The following is a 25,174-nucleotide window of genomic DNA, read 5'->3' as shown; positions in this document are numbered from 1 at the left end:
TAAGTCATTAACAACTCATTAATTAACAATCAACTAATGATCTATGAACTACTTATAACGGATAGTTATTATAAAGTGTTACCCGTTTTTGAATTTCACCAAGCCAACAAGCTTATAAAAAATGAAATTCTGAAGAAGTGTACCACATCCCTGGTTGGGCTCGAAGCACCAACCTTTCAGTTAACAGCTGAATGCGCTGACGTATTGCGCCAGAGAGACGTTGCAAAGAGGGGTGTTTTCCGTTTTTGAATTTCACCAAGCCAACAAGAGTATCAAAATGGAAATTCTGAAAAAGTGTACCACATCCCTGGGTGGGCTCAAACCACCAATCTTTCAGTTAACAGCCGAATGCACTGACCTATTGCGCCACATAGACATTACAAAGAGGGGTTGATTCCGTTTTTGAATTTCAACAAGCCAACAAGAGTATCAAAATGGAAATTCTGAAAAAGCATACCACGTCCCTGGGTGGGCTCGAACCACCAACCTTTCAGTTAACAGCCGAATGCGCTGACCTATTGCGCCACAGAGACGAAAGAAATAGGGGTAGATTCCGTTTTTGAATTTCAACAAGCCAACAAGCTTATCAAAACGGAAATTCTGAAAAAGTGGACCACGTCCCTGGGTGGGCTCGAACCACCAACCTTTCAGTTAACAGCCGAATGCGCTGACCTATTGCGCCACAGAGACATTACAAAAAGAGGGGTAGATTCCGTTTTTGAATTTCAACAAGCCAACAAGAGTATCAAAATGGAAATTCTGAAAAAGAATACCACGACCCTGGGTGGGCTCGAACCACCAACCTTTCAGTTAACAGCCGAATGCGCTGACCTATTGCGCCACAGAGACGAAAGAAATAGGGGTAGATTCCGTTTTTGAATTTCTTTTTTTTTTATTTTTTTTTATTTTTTTTAAAGAGCTCAGAATTGTTCATTCGGTAGTCTTACCGATTCAACGTCTTGTCATCATTGCTCTTTTTTTTTTTTTTTTTTTTTTTTGTGTATGTGTGCGTGCGTTTGCGTGCGTGCGTTTGCGTGCGTGCGTGCGTGTGCGTGCGTGCAAATACGTATAAATTTATACTCATTCATTCACCTAAAACCTTATAAATATCCCATTACCCTTCGCCTTAACCAGGTACTTCAGAATCTTGCCAGAGTCGTGAGGTTTAAATGGTCAGGAGACCAGAGAAAAGGTCAGAAAAAAAAAGAAATAAAGAGAAAAGAAAGGTAAATCAAAGTGAAATCCAGCACCGACCAAACACTTCCTGCCTTCCCCATGATTACAAAATCAAAGTCTTACGCCAACCCCGGAAGCCTCTAAATTCCAGCAAATTTAGCGAGATCTCAAGAGACCAGAGGAAAAACTAAAGAGAGGAAGGAGGGAAGGATCGATAAGGCAGAGTGAGATCCATAGAAGCCAGTACATCCAATCCATCAAAGTGAAGTCCAGCACCAACAAGACCCCTCCTGCGTGGTTACAAAACCAGAGTCTTATGCCAACCCCAGAAACCTCATACTTCTAATAAATTAAGATCTCAAGTGACCAGAGGAAAAACTAAAGAGAGGAAGGAGGGAAGGATAGATAAAGCAAAGTGAGAACCACAGACACCAGCACCAACTGATTCAAGGGGCTGTGGGAGGGAGAGGGTACTTCTGTTGAGTTTCAGTAGATGCTGGTGCGACGGATCTGGCATGCATAAGGACCACCACCAAAGAAAGAAGCCGTCAACCGCGGTCCAGCAAAGCGAGCACTCCCCCCCCCCCCCCCCCCCCCCCGGAATCCCCAGGCCGCGGCAGCACCAAGGCCACCCCCAAGCCACCCGAGCGGACACCGACCCAGACACCCGGAACACCCCCGCCCCAGCCCCGGCCCACACCCCCGAGCCCAAGGCCGCAGAACGAGGCCCAGCGGGCCCCCACAGCACCCCACCGGTCCCCAGCCCCCATCCCCCCACGACCCCCCCGCACCCCACCCAAACCCGCCATCCACCACGACCCAGGCCCCACCAACCCCGACCCCCAAACCCCCGAACACACCCCGACCCCCAGCACCCAACCCCCCACCCACCCATACCTCCACCCCCCCCCAAACAAGCCGCCCCCCCCCGACGGCCGCCACCCCCCCCGCGAACCCGGCCCCCCGCGAGAACCCCCCACCCCCCCCCGGAAACCGGCACCGGGCAGCAGCGCAGAGAGGGAAGATGTGCCCACCCCACCTCCAGCCGCGCGAGATTTGCACAGCGGCGGGAGGGGGGAAGCAGAGGAGGAAGCACCAGGGGAGAAGGCGGAACACCAGAACACCGAGCCCGGTGGGGAGAGGCCCCGGTCGTCACGCCAGAGTACTAGTGACACCTAACCCTGTTACTGAGTCCGCCAGCTCGCCGACTGGCGAGCTCTACCCTTACACCGTGAATGTGGCCCCACCCAGTGTATATACAAGTGTGTGCGTGTGGTGCATTGAAATTGGGAGCAGGTGAGTCGGAGCAGAGGGAAAAAATTTCCCCTACTCCGACACACCCGTATCCCCCCCCAAAAAATGAATATGTATATGTGTGGTGCATTAAAAAAGGGAATGGAGGGACAAAGTGGTGGGGCAGGGACACAAATGGGGGGGACCACAGCGCTGCCAGGCACTGCAGTCCATCCCCTCTGATGGCTCCCCGCCCCAACTCACCCCTCCCCTTGGACGTGAGGTGCATTAAAATTGGAGGGGAGTTGAAGGGTGAAGACTGTGTTTCCACCCTTCCCCACCCCACCAAGAAATGTGTTGTGTGCCCTATGTGTATATTTACAAAGTGTATAGTGCAAGCTAGTGAAGTGAGTAAGAGGAGCGACCAGCGGGGCCTCACCCAACCCGGCGGGTGTAGGCGGCACGCCCGCCCCCCAGCACCCCCACCCCCACCCGCCCCCCACCTCATCCACCCGGCACCACAATGGGCGGACAGCCAGCGCAGCAGGGCTACCGGACAGCCCACCGGCCACCGGAGCCCGCCCGGGGCGCCAGGAGTTATACCGGAGTGGGGCAGGCCCCAAACCCTCGCCCGGCCCCCGGAGCCCGACGCCCGGGCCGGGGAGGGAGCCCCAGGCCCAGGGAGAGGGAGGGGGAGGGGCCGCAGGGCAGACAGGGAAGGGGGGGGGGCGGGGGGTAAGCGGGGAGAAGACGACAAGAAGGCGAAAGGGCGGCTGCAGGGCAGGAGGCGGGGGGGGGAGGAGGAGGGAGGGCGACAAGGGAAAAGGGACCGGGAGGCAGAGGAGGATGGGCGGGAGGAGGCGAGGAGGGAGAGGCGACGGGGGGGAGGAAGGGGGAGGGGAGAGGGAACCACGGGGCACACCGGAGGCCCACCCACCCCGAACCGCGGCGCCGGGCACGGAGCAGCGGACCGCGCCGGGACGGCACCGCCCCGGGCACCAGGGGAAGCACCCCAACACCGCACCCCACAGGGGGCCCAGGGAGCGGCCAAGACGCAACCGCCACCGAGCAGACAACGGGAGGGGGGGGGGGGGGGGGGGGGGCAGAACCACCCCCGCCCGACCACAGGGGACGGCGTCAAGAAAATTGACTAATTAGCATGCAGTAACACCAAGTGTTGATGCTTAGTGCCCACTAGAAATAGATCTTAAGGAGTTATTGAGTATAGTGTCGTATAGTGTGGTATGCTCGAGCCCACTAGCAGCAACTAGGTTCCTGACTATATAAAAATAAAAACAATCAGATACAAAATACCAAATACAGAAGCAGCGAAAAAAGAAGTTGTAACGATGTGGTGGCTCTCGTTAACAGGCAGAATCTTGGCAGGATTAAGTTGCCAAATTGAGATTAAAATATTCTATGTACATAGACCATATTTGTTTAAATCTTGATACTTGATTTTTATTTAAGGCAGAGATTTTTTCCATTGAGATATAATTTATTAGTAAGTTTAACCAGTGGTCGATATTTAGAGATTGTTTATTTTTCCAATTGACAAGGATTATTTTTTTAGCAATAGTAAGGGCTATAAATATAGATTGAGATTGTTTACATGGTAGCTCAGTTATTGTTAAGTCACCTAGTAAACACAATCTTGGAGATAAAGGAAGCCTACAGTTTAATATATCAGCGAGCTTTTCCAAGATTTTAGTCCAGAAATGCAGCACTGGAGTACATGACCATAAAGCATGAAGATAAGTATCGGCAGTGTTTTGTGAGCACTGGAGACAAATGTCGGAGTCAGAGAGTCCCATTTTTTTCATCATATATTGTGTAATATATGTTCTATGAAGTATCTTATATTGGATAAGTTGCAAATTTGTCTGTTTGGTCATTTTAAATACATTTTCACAGATTTGGGTCCAAAAGTCTGGTTCCGGAACTATAGACAAGTCTTTTTCCCATTTTAAAGTCGGTAAATACGTTTTATTTGTGTATAAAAATAACTTATATGTTTTTGATATTTTCTTTATTGTTGTTGGAGAAAGCTTTATAATATCTTTAGCTAAGACAGGCAGTTGGAGCGTATCCTGAAGTGTTGGGATTTGTTTCTTAACCATATTTTTAACTTGCAGATAATGTAAGAAATTTCCCTTTTTTATTTCATATTTCTGGACCAAGTTTGTATACGATATAAACTTATTATCTGAGAAAAGATGATGAAGGTGTGTAATTCCTTTCTGCTCCCATAGGCTTAAATGGAACGACTGATTATTAAGTTGAAAGTCGGGGTTATGCCAAATGGGAGAGAGCCCACAGGGCGCCAATTGGGAGTTTGTAATTTCTAATGCCTTCCACCAGGCAGTCAGGGTGGCGGCTATCATTGGGTTTTTAAAACAATTATATCGTCTTATTGATTTTGTAATAAAGAGTAAATCTGACAGTCTAAGATTATTACAATCCTTCTGCTCCAATTCCAACCAACAGTTAGTATCTCTGTTGGGTTGTGTCCATAGCACAAGATATTGTAGTTGATTAGCTAAATAATAGTACATAAAGTTTGGTGCCTCTAAACCTCCTTTAGATTTACTTTCCTGAAGAGTAGATAGACTAATTTTGGCTTTTTTTTTATTCCAATAGAATTTTATGATAGCAGAGTCCAGCGATTGGAACCAGTTAGACGTAGGTTTAAATGGAATCATTGAAAATAAATAATTAATCTTTGGTAAAACTTTCATTTTTATAGTAGCTATCCGTCCTATTAAAGAGATTGGAAGATTATTCCAGCGCTCCAGGTCACTACGGATACTATCCAATAATGGTGAAAAATTTAAAGAAGTTAATTCAGTTAACTTAGGTGAAATTTTAACACCTAAGTATTTAAAATTACCTGTAGGAAAGGAGTAGTGTGGATCCTGACTTGTAGGATTCCATGAATTTTCTGTAATAGGTAATAATGTTGATTTTGTCCAGTTAATAGAGTAATCTGATAAGTGAGAGAATTTAGTTATTAATTTAAATGCTTCCCCTAGCGAGATAGCAGGTTCTTCTAAATAGAGTAATATATCATCGGCATATAGATTAATTTTATGTTCTATTGTCCCGGAGTGGATTCCTTGGATCCGTCTATCCTGACGTATAGCTAATGCAAGCGGCTCAATAAATATAGCAAATAATAAAGGAGAAATTGGGCACCCTTGTCTTGTTCCCCTTTGTAAAGTAAAACTCTGTGATGTAATCCCATTAGTAGTAACTGTAGCTTTACGAGAATCATATAATATTGAGACCCATTGAATGAATGACTCCCCGAAGCCGAATTTATTTAAGACAGCAAAGAGGAAGGACCAGTTAACTTTATCGAATGCTTTTTCTGCATCCAGCGAAATAACAACTGCCTTTTTATCATACCGCTTTGACATACTAATCAAGTTAAAGAGTCTCCTAATATTATTAGTAGAATGACGACCTTTAATAAAACCTGTTTGATCACTATGAATAATTGTCGAGATTACCGTCTCTAATCGAGATGCCAAGGCCTTAGCGATAATTTTAATATCGGTATTAATTAGTGATATCGGTCGGTAACTTGACGGGAGGGTAGGGTCTTTTTCTGGCTTTAATAAAAGTTTAATTGCTGCTATATTCATATCTTGACGTATATCACCTTTACTTTTAATTTCAGTTACTACTCTTAGAAATAATGGAGCAAACATTAACCAGAAATGTTTAAAAAATATAGCCGGAAAGCCGTCTGGACCAGGTGCTCTGCCATTAGGCATACTGTCTAAAGCACGATACAACTCATCTATAGTAAGCGGGGTATCGAGAATATCTTTATGTTCAATAGATAACTGAGGTATATTTAAGCTGTTTAGGAATTCCTCAATATATTCAGGGTTAGGTCTATTAATTTCTGTGTATAGATTTCGATAATAGTTATAAAAAATATGGTTAATTTCTTCTGGTGATTGTGTGCATTCACCATTTATATCTTTAATAGCCGTTATAAGAGATTTTTCCCGATTCCGTTGAAGTTGATTTGCCAGGAATTTACCTGATTTATTATTATGTTCAAAATTATTATATCTCAACTGTTGTATTATAAACTGTCTTTTTAGATAACATGTTATCTAACTGTATTTTTATATTCTGTAGTTCTATCCATATTTGATTATTTGGGTTTAATACATATTCATCCGTTAGTTGTTTAATTTTATCTTCCAGGTATTTTTTCTAATTTTTGATCCTGTTTCTTTTTATAAGTTGAATATGATATAATTTTCCCTCTAATTACCGCTTTCCCTGCTTCCCAGAGAAGAGATGGAGATATATTTGGAGAGTCATTTATTTCCAAAAAATCTGCCCACTCCCTTCTAATAATTTTATCAAACTCTACGTCTTTCAGTAATGAGATGTTAAAACGCCATATCGGGCGAGGTTTAAAGGTAGAGTCAATTTGTAGAGTGAGGGAGACTGGTGCATGATCACTTATAATTATAGAATGTATTTTTATAGCAGTTTTATCAACAATAGAATTATTTGTAAGGAAAAAATCAATTCTTGAGAATGATCGGTGCACAGCAGAGAAGAAAGTAAATTCCTTCTTAGTTGGGTTTTGAAGTCTCCAGCCATCGCTGAGGCCAAAATCCTCCATATATTCATCTATTACTTTAGCGGATCGTAATCGCCTTGTATATATCGTATTATTAGAACGATCTATTAACGGGTTCAAGACCGTGTTAAAATCACCTCCAATAATAATAGTAGAATTTGTTGCTAAATCGAGTAACCGAGAGAAAAATTCATGGAAAAAATCAGGGTCATCATTATTTGGGGCATATAAATTACCAATTGTATATACTTTATTAAATATAGTTACCTGGATAATAATATATCGGCCCTCTAAATCTGTTACTATATTATTTAGAGTAAAGAATAAATTCTTATGTATAAGTATAGAGACACCTCTTTGTCTACTATTATAGGAGGCAGAGTAAACTTGACTAAAATTTTTATCTATAAATAATTTTTCTTCTGATTTTTGTAAGTGGGTTTCTTGTAGGAGACAAATATCTGCCTTAAATTTTGAGAGATGGTCTAAAATTTTTATTCTTTTTGCCTGGGAGCGAGCGCCACACACATTCCAGGAGACCAGAACTAATTTCTGCATACAAGCAATATAGACTCAGTCTTATGTATACATCTATATAAGCTGCTTATTAATATTAACATATTGTAGGATAGCAAAAGAGTAATTAGGCAATTTATATAATTTATATAAAGAGAGAGATAGCAAGTAGATAAGTATAATAGTGAAGAAACGTGGGGGGAAGTGAGTGTGAAGGAAATCTGTGGGGGATTCAACATAACAATACACCAGTAAATGGTGACCTAAGCGAGATTATTATTATTATTATTAATTTTTTTTTTTTTAAGAATATATTTTTATATTATTATTATTATTATTATTATTACTATATAGCCTATGCATAATATAAATTCATATTCTATTTCGTAACCCATTATCCATACATATACATATACATACATTTACATATACATATATATACATATATACACATATACATACACATACATATACATATACATACGTCAAATAATCACACAATGCTCGGCTCTACCAATTGTCAGTTAGAACAGCCAAGGGGTCGAGGTTGGGTTTCGGAATAGCTGGCCGTCGATATATAATTTATCAACGACCATCGAAGTCCGTTTACCCTCCTGTCTATTTTGTTTCATTATAGGAAACAGTACTTTTCGCCGAAAGATGTCCCTTTGAGCTCCCGTCCTTTACTTTTTACCAATTCTTTATGTTTAAAATGTTCGAACTTAGCAATAATAGGACGGGGCTTATTGCCCTTACGAGCTCCGAGCCGGTGTACACGGTGAAAAGAGATATTATTTACCGTCTCCTGTGGGATCTTTAGCGATGATGTCATGAATTTTTTTTATCTCACCCTCTGGATTATCTGGAGAATTTTCGGATATACCTGAGAATATTAGATTTTCCCGCATACTACGGGATTGAACATCTAAGACCGTTTCCTTTAGCATTTTATTTTCCTTTTTAATCGTCTCCAACTCGGCTGTGACAGCGACGAGAGAGGAGCGTAGCTCGGAGTTATCGCATTGGAGATCGCTTACCTGTTGGCTAACGAATTCCAAACTTGCCTTTAATTCTTTGACGTCCTCGCGGATAAGACAGAGGACGTCAAGTTTTTTATTTATGGAATCCAGCATACTCACCGATACGTCGGTGGTTGCTAAATCGTCCGTGTCTGTTGACGAGTCATTTTTCCTTTTTTTTTTCCAAGGATTATCCCGACTAGCCGCCAGATCATCCATCGCGCAGCTATAAAAATAATCGTCAATAAAACGTTCGAGGTCGTCCACACTGGATAATATTTCCGATCTTTCTTAGAAAAGAAAAAAATCGAATTTATCTAATCATTAAATTCGGGTTTAATTAGAAATATAAAGCTAATTCTATTTTAGCAGCAGAGCGCCGCCATGTTAGATTTTCCCAGTCTCGCTACCGGTCACGCGATAGTCACAGCATCTCGCGATGGGAAATCTCTCGCGATGGGAAATGAATAGCACATCCCTGAGTGGACTCGAACCACCAACCTTTCAGTTAACAGCCGAATGCGCTGACCTATTGCGCCACAGAGACAAAAGAAAGAGGGGTAGATTCCGTTTTTGAATTTCAACAAGCCAACAAGCTTATCAAAATGGAAATTCTGAAAAAGTGCACCACATCCCTGGGTGGGCTCGAAACACCAACCTTTCAGCTAACAGCCGAATGCGCTGACCTATTGCTCCACATAGACATTACAAAGAGGGGTAGATTCCGTTTTTGAATTTCAACAAGCCAACAAGAGTATCAAAATGGAAATTCTGAAAAAGCATACCACGTCCCTGGGTGGGCTCGAACCACCAACCTTTCAGTTAACAGCCGAATGCGCTGACCTATTGCGCCACAGAGACATTACAAAAAGAGGGGTAGATTCCGTTTTTGAATTTCACCAAGCCAACAAGTGTATCAAAATGGAAATTCTGAAAATGTGCACCACATCCCTGGGTGGGCTCGAACCACAAACCTTTCAGTTTACAGCCGAATGCGCTGACCTATTGTGCCACAGAGACCTTACAAAGAGGGGTAGATTCCGTTTTAGAAATTCACCAAGCCAAGAAGCGTATCAAAATGGAAATTCTGAAAAAGAATAGCACGTCCCTGGGTGGGCTCGAACCACCAACCTTTCAGTTAACAGCCGAATGCGCTGACCTATTGCGCCACAGAGACGAAAGAAAGAGGGGTAGATTCCGTTTTTGAATTTCACCAAGCCAACAAGCTTATAAAAAAAGAAATTTTGAAAAAGTGTACCACATCCCTGGGTGGGCTCAAACCACCAACCTTTCAGTAAACAGCCGAATGCACTGACCTATTGCGCCACATAGACATTACAAAGAGGGGTAGATTCCGTTTTTGAATTTCACCAGGCCAACAAGCGTATCAAAATGGAAATTCTGAAAAAAAACAGCACGTCCCTGGGTGGGCTCGCACCACCAACCTTTCAGTTAACAGCCAAATGCGCTGACCTATTGCGCCACAGAGACGTTACAAAGAGGGGTAGATTCCGTTTTTGAATTTCACCAAGCCAACAAGCTTATAAAAAAAGAAATTTTGAAAAAGTGTACCACATCCCTGGGTTGGCTCAAACCACCAACCTTTCAGTAAACAGCCGAATGCACTGACCTATTGCGCCACATAGACATTACAAAGAGGGGTAGATTCCGTTTTTGAATTTCACCAGGCCAACAAGCGTATCAAAATGTAAATTCTGAAAAAGAACAGCACGTCCCAGGGTGGGCTCGCACCACCAACCTTTCAGTTAACAGCCGAATGGGCTGACCTATTGCGCCACAGAGACGAAAGAAAGAGGGGTAGATTCCGTTTTTGAATTTCAACAAGCCAACAAGCTTATCAAAATGGAAATTCTGAAAAAGAAGCAGCACGTCCCTGGGTGGGCTCGAACCACAAACCTTTCAGTTTACAGCCGAATGCGCTGACCTATTGTGCCACAGAGACGTTACAAAGAGAGGTAGATTCCGTTTTAGAATTTCACCAAGCCAAGAAGCGTATCAAAATGGAAATTCTGAAAAACAATAGCACATCCCTGAGTGGACTCGAACCACCAACCTTTCAGTTAACAGCCGAATGCGCTGACCTATTGCGCCACAGAGACGGAAGAAAGAGGGGTAGATTCCGTTTTTGAATTTCAACAAGCCAACAAGCTTATCAAAATGGAAATTCTGAAAAAGTGCACCACATCCCTGGGTGGGCTCGAAACACCAACCTTTCAGTTAACAGCCGAATGCGCTGACCTATTGCGCCACAGAGACGTTACAAAAAGGGGTAGATTCCGTTTTTGAATTTCACCAGGCCAACAAGCGTATCAAAATGGAAATTCTGAAAAAGAACTGCAAGTCCCTGGGTGGGCTCGAACCACCAACCTTTCAGTTTACAGCCAAATGCGCTGACCTATTGCGTCACAGAGACGTTACAAAGAGGGGTAGATTCCGTTTTTGAATTTCACCAAGCCAACAAGAGTATCAAAATGGTAATTGAAAAAGTGCACCACATCCCTGGGTGGGCTCGAACCACAAACCTTTCAGTTTACAGCCAAATATGCTGACCTATTGCGCCACAGAGACGAAAGAAAGAGAGGTAGATTCCGTTTTTGAATTTCAACAAGCCAACAAGCTTATCAAAATGGAAATTCTGAAAAAGTGCACCACGACCCTGGGTGGGCTCGAACCACCAACCTTTCAGTTAAAAGCTGAATGCACTGACCTATTGCGTCACAGAGACATTACAATGAGGGGTAGATTCCGTTTTTGAATTTCACCAAGCCAACAAGCTTATAAAAAATGAAATTCTGAAGAAGTGTACCACATCCCTGGTTGGGCTCGAAGCACCAACCTTTCAGTTAACAGCTGAATGCGCTGACGTATTGCGCCACAGAGACGTTACAAAGAGGGGTAGATTCCGTTTTTGAATTTCACCAAGCCAACAAGAGTATCAAAATGGTAATTCTGAAAAAGTGCACCACATCCCTGGGTGGGCTCGAACCACAAACCTTTCAGTTTACAGCCAAATATGCTGACCTATTGCGCCACAGAGACGAAAGAAAGAGAGGTAGATTCCGTTTTTGAATTTCACCAAGCCAACAAGAGTATCAAAATGGAAATTCTGAAAAAGTGTACCACATCCCTGGGTGGGGTAAAACCACCAATCTTTCAGTTAACAGCCGAATGCACTGACCTATTGCGCCACAGAGACGAAAGAAATAGGGGTAGATTCCGTTTTTGAATTTCAACAAGCCAACAAGAGTATCAAAATGGAAATTCTGAAAAAGCATACCACTTCCCTGGGTGGGCTCGAACCACCAACCTTTCAGTTAACAGCCGAATGCGCTGACCTATTGCGCCACAGAGACGAAAGAAATAGGGGTAGATTCCGTTTTTGAATTTCAACAAGCCAACAAGCTTATCAAAACGGAAATTCTGAAAAAGTGGACCACGTCCCTGGGTGGGCTCGAACCACCAACCTTTCAGTTTACAGCCGAATGCGCTGACCTATTGTGACACAGAGACCTTACAAAGAGGGGTAGATTCCGTTTTAGAATTTCACCAAGCCAAGAAGCGTATCAAAATGGAAATTCTGAAAAAGAATAGCACGTCCCTGGGTGGGCTCGAACCACCAACCTTTCAGTTAACAGCTGAATGCGCTGACCTATTGCGCCACAGAGACGAAAGAAAGAGGGGTAGATTCCGTTTTTGAATTTCAACAAGCCAACAAGCTTATCAAAATGGAAATTTTGAAAAAGTGTACCACATCCCTGGGTGGGCTCAAACCACCAACCTTTCAGTAAACAGCCGAATGCACTGACCTATTGCGCCACATAGACATTACAAAGAGGGGTAGATTCCGTTTTTGAATTTCACCAGGCCAACAAGCGTATCAAAATGGAAATTCTGAAAAAGGACAGCACGTCCCTGGGTGGGCTCGCACCACCAACCTTTCAGTTAACAGCCAAATGGGCTGACCTATTGCGCCACAGAGACGAAAGAAAGAGGGGTAGATTCCGTTTTTGAATTTCAACAAGCCAACAAGCTTATCAAAATGGAAATTCTGAAAAAGGACAGCATGTCCCTGGGTGGGCTCGAACCACAAACCTTTCAGTTTACAGCCGAATGCGCTGACCTATTGTGCCACAGAGACGTTACAAAGAGAGGTAGATTCCGTTTTAGAATTTCACCAAGCCAAGAAGCGTATCAAAATGGAAATTCTGAAAAAGAATAGCACATCCCTGAGTGGACTCGAACCACCAACCTTTCAGTTAACAGCCGAATGCGCTGACCTATTGCGTCACAGAGACGAAAGAAAGAGGGGTAGATTCCGTTTTTGAATTTCAACAAGCCAACAAGCTTATCAAAATGGAAATTCTGAAAAAGTGCACCACATCCCTGGGTGGGCTCGAAACACCAACCTTTCAGTTAACAGCCGAATGCGCTGACCTATTGCGCCACAGAGACGTTACAAAGAGGGGTAGATTCCGTTTTTGAATTTCACCAAGCCAACAAGCTTATAAAAAAAGAAATTTTGAAAAAGTGTACCACATCCCTGGGTGGGCTCAAACCACCAACCTTTCAGTAAACAGCCGAATGCACTGACCTATTGCGCCACATAGACATTACAAAGAGGGGTAGATTCCGTTTTTGAATTTCACCAGGCCAACAAGCGTATCAAAATGGAAATTCTGAAAAAGAACTGCACATCCCTGGGTGGGCTCGAGCCACCAACCTTTCAGTTTACAGCCAAATGCGCTGACCAATTGCGCCACAGAGACGAAAGAAAGAGAGGTAGATTCCGTTTTTGAATTACACCAAGCCAACAAGTGTTTCAAAATGGAAATTCTGAAAAAGTGCACCACATCCCGAGGTGGGCTCAAACCACCAACCTTTCAGTTAACAGCCAAATGCGCTGACCTATTGCGTCACAGAGACATTACAAAGAGGGGTAGATTCCGTTTTTGAATTCCAACAAGCCAACAAGCTTATAAAAAGGGAAATTCTGAAAAAGTATACCACATCCCTGGGTGGGCTCGAATCACCAACCTTTCAGTTAACAGCCAAATGCGCTGACCTATTGCGTCACAGAGACATTACAAAGAGGGGTAGATTCCGTTTTTGAATTCCAACAAGCCAACAAGCTTATAAAAAGGGAAATTCTGAAAAAGTATACCACATCCCTGGGTGGGCTCGAATCACCAACCTTTCAGTTAAAAGCTGAATGCGCTGACCTATTGCGTCACAGAGACATTACAATGAGGGGTAGATTCCGTTTTTGAATTTCACCAAGCCAACAAGCGTATCAAAATGGAAATTCTGAAAAAGGACAGCACGTCCCTGGGTGGGCTCGCACCACCAACCTTTCAGTTAACAGCCGAATGGGCTGACCTATTGCGCCACAGAGACGAAAGAAAGAGGGGTAGATTCCGTTTTTGAATTTCAACAAGCCAACAAGCTTATCAAAATGGAAATTCTGAAAAAGAACAGCACGTCCCTGGGTGGGCTCGAACCACAAACCTTTCAGTTTACAGCCGAATGCGCTGACCTATTGTGCCACAGAGACGTTTCAAAGAGAGGTAGATTCCGTTTTAGAATTTCACCAAGCCAAGAAGCGTATCAAAATGGAAATTCTGAAAAAGAATAGCACATCCCTGAGTGGACTCGAACCACCAACCTTTCAGTTAACAGCCGAATGCGCTGACCTATTGTGCCACAGAGACGAAAGAAAGAGGGGTAGATTCCGTTTTTGAATTTCAACAAGCCAACAAGCTTATCAAAATGGAAATTCTGAAAAAGTGCACCACATCCCTGGGTGGGCTCGAAACACCAACCTTTCAGTTAACAGCCGAATGCGCTGACCTATTGCGCCACAGAGACGTTACAAAGAGGGGTAGATTCCGTTTTTGAATTTCACCAAGCCAACAAGCTTATAAAAAAAGAAATTTTGAAAAAGTGTACCACATCCCTGGGTGGGCTCAAACCACCAACCTTTCAGTAAACAGCCGAATGCACTGACCTATTGCGCCACATAGACATTACAAAGAGGGGTAGATTCCGTTTTTGAATTTCACCAGGCCAACAAGCGTATCAAAATGGAAATTCTGAAAAAGAACTGCACGTCCCTGGGTGGGCTCGAGCCACCAACCTTTCAGTTTACAGCCAAATGCGCTGACCAATTGCGCCACAGAGACGAAAGAAAGAGAGGTAGATTCCGTTTTTGAATTACACCAAGCCAACAAGTGTTTCAAAATGGAAATTCTGAAAAAGTGCACCACATCCCGAGGTGGGCTCAAACCACCAACCTTTCAGTTAACAGCCAAATGCGCTGACCTATTGCGTCACAGAGACATTACAAAGAGGGGTAGATTCCGTTTTTGAATTCCAACAAGCCAACAAGCTTATAAAAAGGGAAATTCTGAAAAAGTATACCACATCCCTGGGTGGGCTCGAATCACCAACCTTTCAGTTAACAGCCAAATGCGCTGACCTATTGCGTCACAGAGACATTACAAAGAGGGGTAGATTCCGTTTTTGAATTCCAACAAGCCAACAAGCTTATAAAAAGGGAAATTCTGAAAAAGTATACCACATCCCTGGGTGGGCTCGAATCACCAACCTTTCAGTTAAAAGCTGAATGCGCTGACCTATTGCGTCACAGAGACATTACAATGAGGGGTAGATTCCGTTTTTGAATTTCACCAAGCCAACAAGCTTATAAAAAATGAAATTCTGAAGAAGTGTACCACATCCCTGGTTGGGCTCGAAGCACCAACCTTTCAGTTAACAGCTGAATGCGCTGACGTATTGCGCCAGAGAGACGTTGCAAAGATGGGTGTTTTCCGTTTTTGAATTTCACCAAGCCAACAAGAGTATCAAAATGGAAATTCTGAAAAAGTGTACCACATCCCTGGGTGGGCTCGAACCACCAACCTTTCAGTTAACAGCCGAATGCGCTGACCTATTGCACCACATAGACATTACAAAGAGGTCTAGATTCCGTTTTTGAATTTCAACAAGCCAACAAGAGTATCAAAATGGAAATTCTGAAAAAGCATACCACGTCCCTGGGTGGGCTTGAACCACAAACCTTCCAGTTTACAGCCAAATATGCTGACCTATTGCGCCACAGAGAAGAAAGAAAGAGAGGTAGATTCCGTTTTTGAATTTCAACAAGCCAACAAGCTTATCAAAATGGAAATTCTGAAAAAGTATACCACGTCCCTGGGTGGGCTCGAACCACCAACCTTTCAGTTAACAGCCGAATGCGCTGACCTATTGCGCCACAGAGACGAAAGAAAGAGGGGTAGATTCCGTTTTTGAATTTCAACAAGCCAACAAGCTTATCAAAATGGAAATTCTGAAAATATGCACCACGTCCCTGGGTGGGCTCGAACCACCAACCTTTAAGTTAACAGCCGAATGCGCTGACCTATTGCGCCACAGAGACAATAGAAAGAGAGGTAGATTCCGTTTTTGAATTTCAACAAGCCAACAAGCGTATCAAAATGGAAATTCTGAAAAAGAACGGCACGTCCCTGGTTGGGCTCGAACCACCAACCTTTCAGTTAACAGCCGAATGCGCTGACCTATTGCGCCACAGAGACGAAAGAAAGAGAGGTAGATTCCGTTTTTGAATTACACCAAGCCAACAAGTGTTTCAAAATGGAAATTCTGAAAAAGTGCACCACATCCCTGGGTGGGTTCGAAGCACCAACCTTTCAGTTTACAGCCGAATATGCTGACCCATTGCGCCACAGAGACGAAAGAAAGAGGGGTAGATTCCGTTTTTGAATTTCAACAAGCCAACAAGCTTATCAAAATGGAAATTCTGAAAAAGTCGACCCCGTCCCTGGGTGGGCTCGAACCACCAAACTTTCAGTTAACAGCCAAATGCCCTGACCTATTGCGCCACATAGACATTACAAAGAGGGGTAGATTCCGTTTTTGAATTTCACCAAGCCAAGAAGCGTATCAAAATGGAAATTCTGAAAAAGAATAGCACGTCCCTGGGTGGGCTAGAACCACCAACCTTTCAGTTAACAGCCAATGCGCTGACCTATTGCGCCACAGAGACGAAAGAAAGAGGGGTAGATTCCGTTTTTGAATTTCAACAAGCCAACAAGCTTATCAAAACGGAAATTCTGAAAAAGTGGACCACGTCCCTGGGTGGGGTCGAACCACCAACCTTTCAGTTAACAGCCGAATGCGCTGACCTATTGCGCCACAGAGACGAAAGAAAGAGGGGTAGATTCCGTTTTTGAATTTCAACAAGCCAACAAGCTTATCAAAACGGAAATTCTGAAAAAGTGGACCACGTCCCTGGGTGGGGTCGAACCACCAACCTTTCAGTTAACAGCCAAATGCGCTGACCTATTGCGCCACAGAGACGTTCCAAAGAGGGGTAGATTCCGTTTTTGAATTTCAACAAGCCAACAAGCTTATCAAAACGGAAATTCTGAAAAAGTGCACCACGTCCCTGGGTGGGCTCGAACCACCAACCTTTCAGTTAACAGCCGAATGCGCTGACCTATTGCGCCACAGAGACGTTACAAAGAGGGGTAGATTCCGTTTTAGAATTTCACCAAGCCAAGAAGCGTATCAAAACGGAAATTCTGAAAAAGTGGACGACGTCCCTGGGTGGGCTCGAACCACCAACCTTTCAGTTAACAGCCAAATGCGCTGACCTATTGCGCCACAGAGACGTTACAAAGAGGGGTAGATTCCGTTTTTGAATTTCACCAAGCCAACAAGCGTATCAAAATGGAAATTCTGAAAAAGAGGGCACGTCCCTGGGTGGGCTCGAACCACCAACCTTTCAGTTAACAGCCGAATGTGCTGACCTATTGCGCCACAGAGACGAAAGAAAGAGAGGTAGATTCCGTTTTTGAATTTCAACAAGCCAACAAGAGTATCAAAATGGAAATTCTGAAAAAGTGCACCACATCCCTGGGTGGGCTCAAACCACAAACCTTTCAGTTTACAGCCGAATGCGCTGACCTATTGTGCCACAGAGACGTTACCAAGAGGGGTAGATTCCGTTTTAGAATTTCACCAAGCCAAGAAGCTTATTAAGGAAAAAGTGTACCACGTCCCTGGGTGGGCTCGAAAAACAAACCTTTCAGTTAACAGCTGAATGCGCTGACGTATTGCGCCACAGAGACATTACAAAATGGGGTAGATTCCGTTTTTGAATTTCACCAAGCCAACAAGTGTATCAAAATGGAAATTCTGAAAAAGTGCACCACATCCCTGGGTGGGCTCGAACCACCAACCTTTCAGTTAACAGCCAAATGCGCTGACCTATTGCGCCACAGAGACGTTACAAAGAGGGGTAGATTCCGTTTTTGAATTTCACCAAGCCAACAAGCTTATCAAAACGGAAATTCTGAAAAAGTGGACCACGTCCCTGGGTGGGCTCGAACCACCAACCTTTCAGTTAACAGCCGAATGCGCTGACCTATTGCGCCACAGAGACATTACAAAATAGGGTAGATTCCGTTTTTGAATTTCACCAAGACAACAAGTGTATCAAAATGGAAATTCTGAAAAAGTGCACCACATCCCTGGGTGGGCTCGAACCACCAACCTTTCAGTTAACAGCCAAATGCGCTGACCTATTGCGCCACAGAGACGTTACAAAGAGGGGTAGATTCCGTTTTTGAATTTCAACAAGCCAACAAGCTTATCAAAATGGAAATTCTGAAAAAGTGCACCACATACCTGGGTGGGCTCAAACCACCAACCTTTCAGTAAACAGCCGAATGCACTGACCTATTGCGCCACATAGACATTACAATGAGGGGTAGATTCCGTTTTTGAATTTCACCAGGCCAACAAGCGTATCAAAATGGAAATTCTGAAAAAGAACAGCACGTCCCTGGGTGGGCTCGCACCACCAACCTTTCAGTTAACAGCCGAATGGGCTGACCTATTGCGCCACAGAGACGAAAGAAAGAGGGGTAGATTCCGTTTTTTAATTTCAACAAGCCAACAAGCTTATCAAAATGGAAATTCTGAAAAAGTGTACCACATCCCTGGGTGGGCTCGAAACACCAACCTTTCAGTTAACAGCCGAATGCGCTGACCTATTGCGCCACAGAGACGTTACAAAGAGGGGTAGATTCCGTTTTTGAATTTCACCAGGCCAACAAGCGTATCAAAATGGAAATTCTGAAAAAGTGTACCACATCCCTGGGTGGGCTCAAACCACCAACCTTTCAGTTTACAGCCAAATGCGCTGACCAATTGCGCCACAGAGACGAAAGAAAGAGAGGTAGATTCCGTTTTTGAATTTCAACAAGCCAACAAGTGTTTCAAAATGGAAATTCTGAAAAAGTGCACCACATCCCTAGGTGGGCTCAAACCACCAACCTTTCAGTTAAATGCGCTGACCTATTGCGCCACAGAGACAAAAGAAAGAGAGGTAGATTCCGTTTTTGAATTCCAACAACCCAACAAGCTTATAAAAAGGGAAATTCTGAAAAAGTATACCACATCCCTGGGTGGGCTCGAACCACCAACCTTTCAGTTAACAGCCAAATGCGCTGACCTATTGCGTCACAGAGACGTTACAAAGAGGGGTAGATTCCGTTTTTGAATTTCACCAAGCCAACAAGCTTATCAAAATGGAAATTCTGAAAAAGTATACCACGTCCCTGGGTGGGCTCGAACCACCAACCTTTCAGTTAACAGCCGAATGCGCTGACCTATTGCGCCACAGAGACGAAAGAAAGAGGGGTAGATTCCGTTTTTGAATTTCAACAAGCCAACAAGCTTATCAAAATGGAAATTCTGAAAATATGCACCACGTCCCTGGGTGGGCTCGAACCACCAACCTTTCAGTTAACAGCCGAATGCGCTGACCTATTGCGCCACAGAGACAATAGAAAGAGAGGTAGATTCCGTTTTTGAATTTCAACAAGCCAACAAGCGTATCAAAATGGAAATTCTGAAAAAGTATACCACGTCCCTGGGTGGGCTCGAACCACCAACCTTTCAGTTAACAGCCGAATGCGCTGACCTATTGCGCCACAGAGACGAAAGAAAGAGGGGTAGATTCCGTTTTTGAATTTCAACAAGCCAACAAGCTTATCAAAATGGAAATTCTGAAAAAGTGCACCACGTCCCTGGGTGGGCTCTAACCACCAACCTTTCAGTTAACAGCCGAATGCGCTGACCTATTGCGCCACATAGACATTACAAAGAGGGGTAGATTCCGTTTTTGAATTTCAACAAGCCAACAAGCTTATCAAAACGGAAATTCTGAAAAAGTGGACCACTTCCCTGGGTGGGCTCGAACCACCAACCTTTCAGTTAACAGCCGAATGCGCTGACCTATTGCGCCACAGAGACATTACAAAAAGAGGGGTAGATTCCGTTTTTGAATTTCACCAAGCCAACAAGTGTCAAAATGGAAATTCTGAAAATGTGCACCACATCCCTGGGTGGGCTCGAACCACAAACCTTTCAGTTTACAGCCGAATGCGCTGACCTATTGTGCCACAGAGACCTTACAAAGAGGGGTAGATTCCGTTTTAGAAATTCACCAAGCCAAGAAGCGTATCAAAATGGAAATTCTGAAAAAGAATAGCACGTCCCTGGGTGGGCTCGAACCACCAACCTTTCAGTTAACAGCCGAATGCGCTGACCTATTGCGCCACAGAGACGAAAGAAAGAGGGGTAGATTCCGTTTTTGAATTTCACCAAGCCAACAAGCTTATAAAAAAAGAAATTTTGAAAAAGTGTACCACATCCCTGGGTGGGCTCAAACCACCAACCTTTCAGTAAACAGCCGAATGCACTGACCTATTGCGCCACATAGACATTACAAAGAGGGGTAGATTCCGTTTTTGAATTTCACCAGGCCAACAAGCGTATCAAAATGGAAATTCTGAAAAAAAACAGCACGTCCCTGGGTGGGCTCGCACCACCAACCTTTCAGTTAACAGGCAAATGCGCTGACCTATTGCGCCACAGAGACGTTACAAAGAGGGGTAGATTCCGTTTTTGAATTTCACCAAGCCAACAAGCTTATAAAAAAAGAAATTTTGAAAAAGTGTACCACATCCCTGGGTTGGCTCAAACCACCAACCTTTCAGTAAACAGCCGAATGCACTGACCTATTGCGCCACATAGACATTACAAAGAGGGGTAGATTCCGTTTTTGAATTTCACCAGGCCAACAAGCGTATCAAAATGTAAATTCTGAAAAAGAACAGCACGTCCCAGGGTGGGCTCGCACCACCAACCTTTCAGTTAACAGCCGAATGGGCTGACCTATTGCGCCACAGAGACGAAAGAAAGAGGGGTAGATTCCGTTTTTGAATTTCAACAAGCCAACAAGCTTATCAAAATGGAAATTCTGAAAAAGAAGCAGCACGTCCCTGGGTGGGCTCGAACCACAAACCTTTCAGTTTACAGCCGAATGCGCTGACCTATTGTGCCACAGAGACGTTACAAAGAGAGGTAGATTCCGTTTTAGAATTTCACCAAGCCAAGAAGCGTATCAAAATGGAAATTCTGAAAAACAATAGCACATCCCTGAGTGGACTCGAACCACCAACCTTTCAGTTAACAGCCGAATGCGCTGACCTATTGCGCCACAGAGACGAAAGAAAGAGGGGTAGATTCCGTTTTTGAATTTCAACAAGCCAACAAGCTTATCAAAATGGAAATTCTGAAAAAGTGCACCACATCCCTGGGTGGGCTCGAAACACCAACCTTTCAGTTAACAGCCGAATGCGCTGACCTATTGCGCCACAGAGACGTTACAAAAAGGGGTAGATTCCGTTTTTGAATTTCACCAGGCCAACAAGCGTATCAAAATGGAAATTCTGAAAAAGAACTGCAAGTCCCTGGGTGGGCTCGAACCACCAACCTTTCAGTTTACAGCCAAATGCGCTGACCAATTGCGCCACAGAGACGAACGAAAGAGAGGTAGATTCCGTTTTTGAATTACACCAAGCCAACAAGTGTTTCAAAATGGAAATTCTGAAAAAGTGCACCACATCCCTAGGTGGGCTCGAACCACCAACCTTTCAGTTTACAGCCAAATGCGCTGACCTATTGCGTCACAGAGACGTTACAAAGAGGGGTAGATTCCGTTTTTGAATTTCACCAAGCCAACAAGAGTATCAAAATGGTAATTGAAAAAGTGCACCACATCCCTGGGTGGGCTCGAACCACAAACCTTTCAGTTTACAGCCAAATATGCTGACCTATTGCGCCACAGAGACGAAAGAAAGAGAGGTAGATTCCGTTTTTGAATTTCAACAAGCCAACAAGCTTATAAAAAATGAAATTCTGAAGAAGTGTACCACATCCCTGGGTGGGCTCGAACCACAAACCTTTCAGTTTACAGCCAAATATGCTGACCTATTGCGCCACAGAGACGAAAGAAAGAGAGGTAGATTCCGTTTTTGAATTTCACCAAGCCAACAAGAGTATCAAAATGGAAATTCTGAAAAAGTGTACCACATCCCTGGGTGGGGTAAAACCACCAATCTTTCAGTTAACAGCCGAATGCACTGACCTATTGCGCCACAGAGACGAAAGAAATAGGGGTAGATTCCGTTTTTGAATTTCAACAAGCCAACAAGAGTATCAAAATGGAAATTCTGAAAAAGCATACCACTTCCCTGGGTGGGCTCGAACCACCAACCTTTCAGTTAACAGCCGAATGCGCTGACCTATTGCGCCACAGAGACGAAAGAAATAGGGGTAGATTCCGTTTTTGAATTTCAACAAGCCAACAAGCTTATCAAAACGGAAATTCTGAAAAAGTGGACCACGTCCCTGGGTGGGCTCGAACCACCAACCTTTCAGTTTACAGCCGAATGCGCTGACCTATTGTGACACAGAGACCTTACAAAGAGGGGTAGATTCCGTTTTAGAATTTCACCAAGCCAAGAAGCGTATCAAAATGGAAATTCTGAAAAAGAATAGCACGTCCCTGGGTGGGCTCGAACCACCAACCTTTCAGTTAACAGCCGAATGCGCTGACCTATTGCGCCACAGAGACGAAAGAAAGAGGGGTAGATTCCGTTTTTGAATTTCAACAAGCCAACAAGCTTATCAAAATGGAAATTTTGAAAAAGTGTACCACATCCCTGGGTGGGCTCAAACCACCAACCTTTCAGTAAACAGCCGAATGCACTGACCTATTGCGCCACATAGACATTACAAAGAGGGGTAGATTCCGTTTTTGAATTTCACCAGGCCAACAAGCGTATCAAAATGGAAATTCTGAAAAAGGACAGCACGTCCCTGGGTGGGCTCGCACCACCAACCTTTCAGTTAACAGCCAAATGGGCTGACCTATTGCGCCACAGAGACGAAAGAAAGAGGGGTAGATTCCGTTTTTGAATTTCAACAAGCCAACAAGCTTATCAAAATGGAAATTCTGAAAAAGGACAGCATGTCCCTGGGTGGGCTCGAACCACAAACCTTTCAGTTTACAGCCGAATGCGCTGACCTATTGTGCCACAGAGACGTTACAAAGAGAGGTAGATTCCGTTTTAGAATTTCACCAAGCCAAGAAGCGTATCAAAATGGAAATTCTGAAAAAGAATAGCACATCCCTGAGTGGACTCGAACCACCAACCTTTCAGTTAACAGCCGAATGCGCTGACCTATTGCGTCACAGAGACGAAAGAAAGAGGGGTAGATTCCGTTTTTGAATTTCAACAAGCCAACAAGCTTATCAAAATGGAAATTCTGAAAAAGTGCACCACATCCCTGGGTGGGCTCGAAACACCAACCTTTCAGTTAACAGCCGAATGCGCTGACCTATTGCGCCACAGAGACGTTACAAAGGGGTAGATTCCGTTTTTGAATTTCACCAAGCCAACAAGCTTATAAAAAAAGAAATTTTGAAAAAGTGTACCACATCCCTGGGTGGGCTCAAACCACCAACCTTTCAGTAAACAGCCGAATGCACTGACCTATTGCGCCACATAGACATTACAAAGAGGGGTAGATTCCGTTTTTGAATTTCACCAGGCCAACAAGCGTATCAAAATGGAAATTCTGAAAAAGGACAGCACGTCCCTGGGTGGGCTCGCACCACCAACCTTTCAGTTAACAGCCGAATGGGCTGACCTATTGCGCCACAGAGACGAAAGAAAGAGGGGTAGATTCCGTTTTTGAATTTCAACAAGCCAACAAGCTTATCAAAATGGAAATTCTGAAAAAGAACAGCACGTCCCTGGGTGGGCTCGAACCACAAACCTTTCAGTTTACAGCCGAATGCGCTGACCTATTGTGCCACAGAGACGTTTCAAAGAGAGGTAGATTCCGTTTTAGAATTTCACCAAGCCAAGAAGCGTATCAAAATGGAAATTCTGAAAAAGAATAGCACATCCCTGAGTGGACTCGAACCACCAACCTTTCAGTTAACAGCCGAATGCGCTGACCTATTGTGCCACAGAGACGAAAGAAAGAGGGGTAGATTCCGTTTTTGAATTTCAACAAGCCAACAAGCTTATCAAAATGGAAATTCTGAAAAAGTGCACCACATCCCTGGGTGGGCTCGAAACACCAACCTTTCAGTTAACAGCCGAATGCGCTGACCTATTGCGCCACAGAGACGTTACAAAGAGGGGTAGATTCCGTTTTTGAATTTCACCAAGCCAACAAGCTTATAAAAAAAGAAATTTTGAAAAAGTGTACCACATCCCTGGGTGGGCTCAAACCACCAACCTTTCAGTAAACAGCCGAATGCACTGACCTATTGCGCCACATAGACATTACAAAGAGGGGTAGATTCCGTTTTTGAATTTCACCAGGCCAACAAGCGTATCAAAATGGAAATTCTGAAAAAGAACTGCACGTCCCTGGGTGGGCTCGAGCCACCAACCTTTCAGTTTACAGCCAAATGCGCTGACCAATTGCGCCACAGAGACGAAAGAAAGAGAGGTAGATTCCGTTTTTGAATTACACCAAGCCAACAAGTGTTTCAAAATGGAAATTCTGAAAAAGTGCACCACATCCCGAGGTGGGCTCAAACCACCAACCTTTCAGTTAACAGCCAAATGCGCTGACCTATTGCGTCACAGAGACATTACAAAGAGGGGTAGATTCCGTTTTTGAATTCCAACAAGCCAACAAGCTTATAAAAAGGGAAATTCTGAAAAAGTATACCACATCCCTGGGTGGGCTCGAATCACCAACCTTTCAGTTAACAGCCAAATGCGCTGACCTATTGCGTCACAGAGACATTACAAAGAGGGGTAGATTCCGTTCTTGAATTCCAACAAGCCAACAAGCTTATAAAAAGGGAAATTCTGAAAAAGTATACCACATCCCTGGGTGGGCTCGAATCACCAACCTTTCAGTTAAAAGCTGAATGCGCTGACCTATTGCGTCACAGAGACATTACAATGAGGGGTAGATTCCGTTTTTGAATTTCACCAAGCCAACAAGCTTATAAAAAATGAAATTCTGAAGAAGTGTACCACATCCCTGGTTGGGCTCGAAGCACCAACCTTTCAGTTAACAGCTGAATGCGCTGACGTATTGCGCCAGAGAGACGTTGCAAAGATGGGTGTTTTCCGTTTTTGAATTTCACCAAGCCAACAAGAGTATCAAAATGGAAATTCTGAAAAAGTGT

At 44.0% G+C, this 25,174-nt stretch overlaps 40 non-coding genes across 40 annotated transcripts; all 40 read right to left on the bottom strand.

Moving 5' to 3' along the window:
- Positions 1 to 459: 459 nt before the first annotated feature.
- trnan-guu (transfer RNA asparagine (anticodon GUU)) lies at positions 460 to 533 on the bottom strand. The gene has a single exon. It is a non-coding gene; the product is annotated as a tRNA-Asn (tRNA).
- Positions 534 to 616: 83 nt separating this feature from the next.
- trnan-guu (transfer RNA asparagine (anticodon GUU)) lies at positions 617 to 690 on the bottom strand. Its single transcript has one exon. It is a non-coding gene; the product is annotated as a tRNA-Asn (tRNA).
- Positions 691 to 775: 85 nt separating this feature from the next.
- Positions 776 to 849, bottom strand: trnan-guu (transfer RNA asparagine (anticodon GUU)). The gene has a single exon. It is a non-coding gene; the product is annotated as a tRNA-Asn (tRNA).
- An 8,180-nt stretch (positions 850 to 9,029) lies between these two features.
- On the bottom strand, positions 9,030 to 9,103 carry trnan-guu (transfer RNA asparagine (anticodon GUU)). Its single transcript has one exon. It is a non-coding gene; the product is annotated as a tRNA-Asn (tRNA).
- Positions 9,104 to 9,343: 240 nt separating this feature from the next.
- trnan-guu (transfer RNA asparagine (anticodon GUU)) lies at positions 9,344 to 9,417 on the bottom strand. The gene has a single exon. It is a non-coding gene; the product is annotated as a tRNA-Asn (tRNA).
- A 242-nt stretch (positions 9,418 to 9,659) lies between these two features.
- trnan-guu (transfer RNA asparagine (anticodon GUU)) lies at positions 9,660 to 9,733 on the bottom strand. Its single transcript has one exon. It is a non-coding gene; the product is annotated as a tRNA-Asn (tRNA).
- Positions 9,734 to 9,973: 240 nt separating this feature from the next.
- On the bottom strand, positions 9,974 to 10,047 carry trnan-guu (transfer RNA asparagine (anticodon GUU)). The gene has a single exon. It is a non-coding gene; the product is annotated as a tRNA-Asn (tRNA).
- A 555-nt stretch (positions 10,048 to 10,602) lies between these two features.
- On the bottom strand, positions 10,603 to 10,676 carry trnan-guu (transfer RNA asparagine (anticodon GUU)). Its single transcript has one exon. It is a non-coding gene; the product is annotated as a tRNA-Asn (tRNA).
- Positions 10,677 to 10,759: 83 nt separating this feature from the next.
- Positions 10,760 to 10,833, bottom strand: trnan-guu (transfer RNA asparagine (anticodon GUU)). Its single transcript has one exon. It is a non-coding gene; the product is annotated as a tRNA-Asn (tRNA).
- Positions 10,834 to 11,856: 1,023 nt separating this feature from the next.
- trnan-guu (transfer RNA asparagine (anticodon GUU)) lies at positions 11,857 to 11,930 on the bottom strand. The gene has a single exon. It is a non-coding gene; the product is annotated as a tRNA-Asn (tRNA).
- A 240-nt stretch (positions 11,931 to 12,170) lies between these two features.
- Positions 12,171 to 12,244, bottom strand: trnan-guu (transfer RNA asparagine (anticodon GUU)). Its single transcript has one exon. It is a non-coding gene; the product is annotated as a tRNA-Asn (tRNA).
- A 711-nt stretch (positions 12,245 to 12,955) lies between these two features.
- On the bottom strand, positions 12,956 to 13,029 carry trnan-guu (transfer RNA asparagine (anticodon GUU)). Its single transcript has one exon. It is a non-coding gene; the product is annotated as a tRNA-Asn (tRNA).
- Positions 13,030 to 14,211: 1,182 nt separating this feature from the next.
- trnan-guu (transfer RNA asparagine (anticodon GUU)) lies at positions 14,212 to 14,285 on the bottom strand. The gene has a single exon. It is a non-coding gene; the product is annotated as a tRNA-Asn (tRNA).
- An 83-nt stretch (positions 14,286 to 14,368) lies between these two features.
- Positions 14,369 to 14,442, bottom strand: trnan-guu (transfer RNA asparagine (anticodon GUU)). The gene has a single exon. It is a non-coding gene; the product is annotated as a tRNA-Asn (tRNA).
- A 1,339-nt stretch (positions 14,443 to 15,781) lies between these two features.
- Positions 15,782 to 15,855, bottom strand: trnan-guu (transfer RNA asparagine (anticodon GUU)). The gene has a single exon. It is a non-coding gene; the product is annotated as a tRNA-Asn (tRNA).
- An 83-nt stretch (positions 15,856 to 15,938) lies between these two features.
- On the bottom strand, positions 15,939 to 16,012 carry trnan-guu (transfer RNA asparagine (anticodon GUU)). The gene has a single exon. It is a non-coding gene; the product is annotated as a tRNA-Asn (tRNA).
- Positions 16,013 to 16,095: 83 nt separating this feature from the next.
- Positions 16,096 to 16,169, bottom strand: trnan-guu (transfer RNA asparagine (anticodon GUU)). Its single transcript has one exon. It is a non-coding gene; the product is annotated as a tRNA-Asn (tRNA).
- Positions 16,170 to 16,722: 553 nt separating this feature from the next.
- On the bottom strand, positions 16,723 to 16,796 carry trnan-guu (transfer RNA asparagine (anticodon GUU)). The gene has a single exon. It is a non-coding gene; the product is annotated as a tRNA-Asn (tRNA).
- Positions 16,797 to 16,879: 83 nt separating this feature from the next.
- trnan-guu (transfer RNA asparagine (anticodon GUU)) lies at positions 16,880 to 16,953 on the bottom strand. The gene has a single exon. It is a non-coding gene; the product is annotated as a tRNA-Asn (tRNA).
- An 83-nt stretch (positions 16,954 to 17,036) lies between these two features.
- Positions 17,037 to 17,110, bottom strand: trnan-guu (transfer RNA asparagine (anticodon GUU)). Its single transcript has one exon. It is a non-coding gene; the product is annotated as a tRNA-Asn (tRNA).
- An 83-nt stretch (positions 17,111 to 17,193) lies between these two features.
- Positions 17,194 to 17,267, bottom strand: trnan-guu (transfer RNA asparagine (anticodon GUU)). The gene has a single exon. It is a non-coding gene; the product is annotated as a tRNA-Asn (tRNA).
- Positions 17,268 to 17,349: 82 nt separating this feature from the next.
- trnan-guu (transfer RNA asparagine (anticodon GUU)) lies at positions 17,350 to 17,423 on the bottom strand. The gene has a single exon. It is a non-coding gene; the product is annotated as a tRNA-Asn (tRNA).
- Positions 17,424 to 17,809: 386 nt separating this feature from the next.
- trnan-guu (transfer RNA asparagine (anticodon GUU)) lies at positions 17,810 to 17,883 on the bottom strand. The gene has a single exon. It is a non-coding gene; the product is annotated as a tRNA-Asn (tRNA).
- Positions 17,884 to 17,966: 83 nt separating this feature from the next.
- Positions 17,967 to 18,040, bottom strand: trnan-guu (transfer RNA asparagine (anticodon GUU)). Its single transcript has one exon. It is a non-coding gene; the product is annotated as a tRNA-Asn (tRNA).
- An 83-nt stretch (positions 18,041 to 18,123) lies between these two features.
- trnan-guu (transfer RNA asparagine (anticodon GUU)) lies at positions 18,124 to 18,197 on the bottom strand. The gene has a single exon. It is a non-coding gene; the product is annotated as a tRNA-Asn (tRNA).
- Positions 18,198 to 18,594: 397 nt separating this feature from the next.
- Positions 18,595 to 18,668, bottom strand: trnan-guu (transfer RNA asparagine (anticodon GUU)). Its single transcript has one exon. It is a non-coding gene; the product is annotated as a tRNA-Asn (tRNA).
- Positions 18,669 to 19,215: 547 nt separating this feature from the next.
- On the bottom strand, positions 19,216 to 19,289 carry trnan-guu (transfer RNA asparagine (anticodon GUU)). The gene has a single exon. It is a non-coding gene; the product is annotated as a tRNA-Asn (tRNA).
- An 83-nt stretch (positions 19,290 to 19,372) lies between these two features.
- On the bottom strand, positions 19,373 to 19,446 carry trnan-guu (transfer RNA asparagine (anticodon GUU)). Its single transcript has one exon. It is a non-coding gene; the product is annotated as a tRNA-Asn (tRNA).
- Positions 19,447 to 19,529: 83 nt separating this feature from the next.
- On the bottom strand, positions 19,530 to 19,603 carry trnan-guu (transfer RNA asparagine (anticodon GUU)). Its single transcript has one exon. It is a non-coding gene; the product is annotated as a tRNA-Asn (tRNA).
- An 83-nt stretch (positions 19,604 to 19,686) lies between these two features.
- trnan-guu (transfer RNA asparagine (anticodon GUU)) lies at positions 19,687 to 19,760 on the bottom strand. Its single transcript has one exon. It is a non-coding gene; the product is annotated as a tRNA-Asn (tRNA).
- Positions 19,761 to 19,843: 83 nt separating this feature from the next.
- Positions 19,844 to 19,917, bottom strand: trnan-guu (transfer RNA asparagine (anticodon GUU)). The gene has a single exon. It is a non-coding gene; the product is annotated as a tRNA-Asn (tRNA).
- Positions 19,918 to 20,157: 240 nt separating this feature from the next.
- On the bottom strand, positions 20,158 to 20,231 carry trnan-guu (transfer RNA asparagine (anticodon GUU)). Its single transcript has one exon. It is a non-coding gene; the product is annotated as a tRNA-Asn (tRNA).
- Positions 20,232 to 21,100: 869 nt separating this feature from the next.
- Positions 21,101 to 21,174, bottom strand: trnan-guu (transfer RNA asparagine (anticodon GUU)). Its single transcript has one exon. It is a non-coding gene; the product is annotated as a tRNA-Asn (tRNA).
- An 83-nt stretch (positions 21,175 to 21,257) lies between these two features.
- trnan-guu (transfer RNA asparagine (anticodon GUU)) lies at positions 21,258 to 21,331 on the bottom strand. Its single transcript has one exon. It is a non-coding gene; the product is annotated as a tRNA-Asn (tRNA).
- Positions 21,332 to 21,414: 83 nt separating this feature from the next.
- Positions 21,415 to 21,488, bottom strand: trnay-gua (transfer RNA tyrosine (anticodon GUA)). The gene has a single exon. It is a non-coding gene; the product is annotated as a tRNA-Tyr (tRNA).
- Positions 21,489 to 22,197: 709 nt separating this feature from the next.
- On the bottom strand, positions 22,198 to 22,271 carry trnan-guu (transfer RNA asparagine (anticodon GUU)). Its single transcript has one exon. It is a non-coding gene; the product is annotated as a tRNA-Asn (tRNA).
- A 240-nt stretch (positions 22,272 to 22,511) lies between these two features.
- On the bottom strand, positions 22,512 to 22,585 carry trnan-guu (transfer RNA asparagine (anticodon GUU)). The gene has a single exon. It is a non-coding gene; the product is annotated as a tRNA-Asn (tRNA).
- Positions 22,586 to 23,296: 711 nt separating this feature from the next.
- Positions 23,297 to 23,370, bottom strand: trnan-guu (transfer RNA asparagine (anticodon GUU)). Its single transcript has one exon. It is a non-coding gene; the product is annotated as a tRNA-Asn (tRNA).
- A 552-nt stretch (positions 23,371 to 23,922) lies between these two features.
- On the bottom strand, positions 23,923 to 23,996 carry trnan-guu (transfer RNA asparagine (anticodon GUU)). The gene has a single exon. It is a non-coding gene; the product is annotated as a tRNA-Asn (tRNA).
- Positions 23,997 to 24,079: 83 nt separating this feature from the next.
- trnan-guu (transfer RNA asparagine (anticodon GUU)) lies at positions 24,080 to 24,153 on the bottom strand. The gene has a single exon. It is a non-coding gene; the product is annotated as a tRNA-Asn (tRNA).
- Between the last annotated feature and the right edge of the window lie 1,021 nt (positions 24,154 to 25,174).

The sequence above is a fragment of the Festucalex cinctus genome, chromosome 1, assembly GCF_051991245.1.
Source record: "Festucalex cinctus isolate MCC-2025b chromosome 1, RoL_Fcin_1.0, whole genome shotgun sequence".
Taxonomy (NCBI): Eukaryota; Metazoa; Chordata; class Actinopteri; order Syngnathiformes; family Syngnathidae; genus Festucalex; species Festucalex cinctus.
Note: the sequence above shows the minus strand (reverse complement) of the source record. Positions and strands in the feature narration are given on the sequence as shown.